General features: G+C 38.4%; 1 non-coding gene across 1 annotated transcript; it reads right to left on the bottom strand.

Moving 5' to 3' along the window:
- Positions 1 to 2,538: 2,538 nt before the first annotated feature.
- On the bottom strand, positions 2,539 to 2,645 carry LOC141709106 (small nucleolar RNA R71). Its single transcript, XR_012569699.1, has one exon. It is a non-coding gene; the product is annotated as a small nucleolar RNA R71 (small nucleolar RNA).
- Between the last annotated feature and the right edge of the window lie 2,177 nt (positions 2,646 to 4,822).

The raw sequence follows: 4,822 nt of genomic DNA on the forward strand, positions 1-4,822 counted from the left end.
TTGTAAGGGTAGAATTGATAGTGAGGATATGTCAAGCCTAAATTATCGCCTAATTTAGGGTATTTTGATTTTGTAGGTTCCAATTGAAAGACCCAAGCCCCGAATTAGTCTAATGATAACCTAGCGTTTCGTAGTAAAGCTCTGCCAGGGAAGTACCTCTGACCATATCTTTTATGGTTTAGTAATCTCTATGAATAAACTGTTGATTTAAATTTTGTACTGGAACATAACGTTTGAGTTACGTATCCCCTATTATTATGAATCTTTTGTTTAAATCATGTTTTAGGGGAAAAGTAACTTACTGAAATACCTATCTCAAAATTGTTATTAAAAAATGTTTAGAAATGTGCTATTAAATTTATGATGAAAATTGTTTTAAAAATATAGGTTGATAAGTGGCATTTATATCCACTTAGAACGCTTCGTAAAGTCTCGAATTGGTGTTTTGTACTCAAGTTATTTGTCTGTTTGATGTGTTTTCATAGTATTGTGAGTTATGATTATTGATCTAGTTTCGAGAGTATATCTGTTAAGCAATTGCATACACGCACATTTTTGACTTGTGAGTTGATTTGTGAGATTCGATTGAACTTTGTGCGAATAATTGCATTCATTGAGATATTGCTTATTGACTGGTTTAGTTATTTTGAGGGGATCATTGCATTCATGTTAGTTGCATTAATGTATTTTTATTTCTTGTTTTTGAGTCTGTTATGCTTGAGGACAAACATCGATTCAAGTTTGGGGGTGTGATAAGTGGCATTTATATCCACTTAGAATGATTCATAAAGGCTCTAATTGGTGTTTTGTACTCAATTTGTTTGTGTTTTTTATGTGTTTTCATAGTATTGTGCATTTTAGGGCATATTCGAAAGAAGGAATGGATATTGCATGTTTTATGCTTAAAAGAGTGTTAGGATGGAACCTCGGTCGATTGCGCACAAGAAACCAGCACGAGAAGGTCAAGAAAGCAGAAAAATCCAGTTTTTCCAGAAGCTCAGGGCGGCCGCGCTAGTATGCGGAGTGGTCGCGCCCATTTAACAGAAAGCAAGGGCAGCCGCGCTGGTATGCTGGGCGACCGCGCCGGGTCATTTTCTCAGAATCCCAATTCTATTTTAATTCGAATAAATGAAGCATCCAGATCATCCGGGAGTATATATAAAGATAAGAAGACGTTTTTCATAGAGAAGAGCAAGGAGATAGCAGCAAGAATACCTAATAGCATAATACAACGCAGGAGAAGAAGATCTTGTTTTTACTTGTGATTCTTGCTTAAGTTGTAATTTTGGATGTTTAGTTTCTTTGTTGTTTGAACCTAATACTATTGTTAACATACTTTGTTATTTTTATTCAGTTATTTCAGACCTAGTTTATCTTAGTTTATTTACCATGCTTTCATTGGAACCCATGGTGACGATTAGTTCGGTTATGAACTAATCGTTGTCATGGGGTTCGAACGGATATACTTATGTATTTATATAGTTAATTGTTATGATACCGAAGTGTGTGGTGATTGTATGATATCCTAGTATTGGTTGTGCGTATTCATCTTATGTGTGTCGCGAACATATAAGATAGTTTGTTAATCTCTATTGAAGCGATAGTGAATATAGAGATTTAGAACTTGACATGCTAGCATAGGTTCATGTATAATATGCGTGATTCGTAGGTAATTTTAACCATGTTTGTCTCATATAGTTAATTTAATCACTTTTATTCTTAGTTAAATGCATGTTAGTTTAATCTTAGTTATAAACATCTCAACTTGTTATTATCTTAGCATTGAGCGATAGCCATACCATTGTTGTATAGGTGTATAATCTTAAGTTAACTAAAAAGAGTCTCTATGGGTACGAATCTGATTTGTATCTTATACTACTTGCGAACGCGTATACTTGCGTGTAATTTTAGCGCGTGTATTCGCCCTAACAAGTTTTTGGCGCCGCTGTCGGGGACTCGGTGTTAAATTTTAGTTTATGTGCTTGACATCAGTGGTCGTTAAAGTTCACTGACTCGGATTTTTTACTTACTTCTTTGCTGGTTAGTGTTTCAGGTACTCTAGAGATCGTGTTTGCGAACACGTTCTCAATCTCGTAAGGAAGCACTGGAAGAAGTATATGTAGTTGAAGAAGTTTTTGAAGAAGTTAAGAAAGTTGAAGAAGAAGTTATTATTGCAATGGGAGAACCAATAGCGAATCCGAAAGCTTTTATGGATTATTCTCAACTAAAGATTAATGGTATTCAGTCTAGCATTGTCAGACCAGCCATCGCAGCTAATACTTTTGAAATCAAGTCTAGCATGATTCAGATGGTGCAGAATTCAGTCCAGTTTGGGGGTTCTCCAACAAAAGATCCTAATATGCACATTAGAGATTTCAACAATATTTCTGAAGATGTTGTTAAGCTGAGGCTTTTCCCATTCTTTCTGAGGGATAAAGCTAAGTGTTGTTGCATTCTCTACCACCAGGCTCTATTACTACTTGGGAAGATCTTGCTTAGAAGTTTCTTATTAAATTCTTCCCTATGGCGAAGAAAGCTGCAATCAGGAACGCTCTTACTCAATTTGCACAGCAATCAGGAGAGTCTTTGTATGAAGCTTGGGAGCGCTATAAGGAGATTCTTAGGAAGTGTTTTCATCATGGGATGCATGACTGGATGATTATCAACTGCTTTTATAATGGTTTGGGAGCACAGTCTAGACCCATGCTCGATGCAGCATCAGGTGGAGCCTTATGGGCTAAGAGCTACGATGAAGCTTATGAGGTTATTGAACTGATGGCTGCTAATGAATACCAGAACCCACCTTAGAAACTACCTCAAGGCAAGGTAGCAGGAATTCTGGAGGTGGATACAACTACTGCTATAGCTGCTCAGCTTAAGGCTTTAACTATGAAGGTAGATTTTTTGGCTAATTATGGAGTTAATCAGATCATGAGTGTTTGTGAGCTTTGTGCAGGTGCGCATGAAACTGAGCAGTGTGCTATTTCTAGTGAACCAGCTCAGTGTGTAAGCAACTTTGAGAGGTTGCAACAACCAGTTCCAGCCACTTATCATCCCAACAACCGTAATCATCCTAACTTCAGCTGGAGAAGCAATCTGAATGCGGTGCAACAGCCTTATCAGTAGTATGAAGCAAGGCAATTCAACCCTCCTGGTTTTCAACAACCGCAATATGCACTGAGACAACAACTCTAACTTCAACAACTATCACATGGAAGTACAAGTCAATCTAATGAAAAATCTGAATTGGAGGAGTTGAGGCTCATGTACAAGAGCCAAGCGGTTTCTATCAAGACTCTGGAGAATCAAATTGGGTGGATTGCCAATGCTTTATTGAATCGACAACCTGGTACACTCCCTAGTGACACAGAAGTTCCTGGAAAGAGGGAAACAAAAGAGCAGGTTAAGGTAATTACATTGAGGTCTGGAAAGGTTGTAAGCCCCGAAAAATCTCAAGTTCCAGAATCTGAAATTTTGGCTGAAAAAGATGTGTAGAAGGGTGCAGAAGTGGAATCAAGGAAGAAAATTATGGAACACACTCATCCTGAGGGTAATACAGGGGACAAACATGTCTATGCCCACCTCCTTTTCCTAAGAAGCTACAGAAGCAAAAGTTGGATAAGCAATTGCTAAGTTTCTGGAGGTGTTCAAGAAACTTCATATCGACATACCTTTCGCTGAAGCTCTTGAATAGATGCCTAGCTCTGCGAAGTTTATGAAAGATATTCTCTCTAGGAAAGTGAAGCTAGATGACTTATCTTTCCTGCTAACTTTGTAATTCTTGATTTCGAGGAGGATAAAAAGATTCCCATAATCTTGGGAAGACCATTATTGGCTACTGTCCGAACCTTGATTGATGTGCAGAACGGTGAGTTCACTATGCGAGTACTGGATTAGGATGTGACCTTTAATGTTTTCAATTCCATGAAATTCCCTACTGATAAAGAGGAGTGCTTAAAAGTGGAATTGGTCGATTCTGTGGTTACTTCAGAACTTGATCAAATGCTAAGGTCTAATGCCCTAGAGAAAGCCCTGATGGGGAATTCAGATAGTGAAGATGATGACCGTGATGAGCAGTTGTAGTATTTGAATGCTTCTCCTTGGAAGCGAAGGCATGATATGCCTTTTGAATCTCTTGGATTGACAGAACTCAAAAATGCTGAGGGGCGTGTCAAGCCATCTATTGAGGAAGGTCTTACACTCGAGCTTTAACTTTTGCCTAAACACTTGAGGTATGCGTGTTTGGGTGATGCATCTACTTTGCCTGTTATTATTGCATCCGACCTTTCAGGTAGCGATGAGGAAAAGCTCTTATGAATTCTGAGAGAGTTCAAGTCGGCAATTGGATGGACTATAGCAGACATTAAGGGAATCAACCCTTCTTATTGCATGCATAAAATTCTGCTAGAGGAAGGAAGTAAGCCGACTGTTGAGGAACAGAGGAGGTTAAATCCTATCATGAAGGAGGTTATGAAGAAGGAAATTCTTAAGTGGCTAGACGTAGGAATTATTTATCCTATTTCTGGAAGTTCTTGTATGAGCCCAATTCAGTGTGTGTCAAAGAAAGGAGGCATTACCGTGGTTGCTAATGAAAAGAATGAGCTCATTCCTACTCGAATAGTCACGGGGTGGAGAGTTTGCATGGATTATAGAAAGCTGAACAAGGCCACGAGGAAAGATTACTTCCTTCTTCCTTTAATTGATCATATGCTAGACAGGTTGGCTGGCATGAGTACTACTATAACACCCTCCAAATCCGGGGTATAGATTTGGGGCATTATTAATAACAACTACAAACTAAACCTGCACAAGCGGAATATAA

Source organism: Apium graveolens, chromosome 2 (assembly GCF_009905375.1).
Source record: "Apium graveolens cultivar Ventura chromosome 2, ASM990537v1, whole genome shotgun sequence".
Classification (NCBI taxonomy): Eukaryota; Viridiplantae; Streptophyta; class Magnoliopsida; order Apiales; family Apiaceae; genus Apium; species Apium graveolens.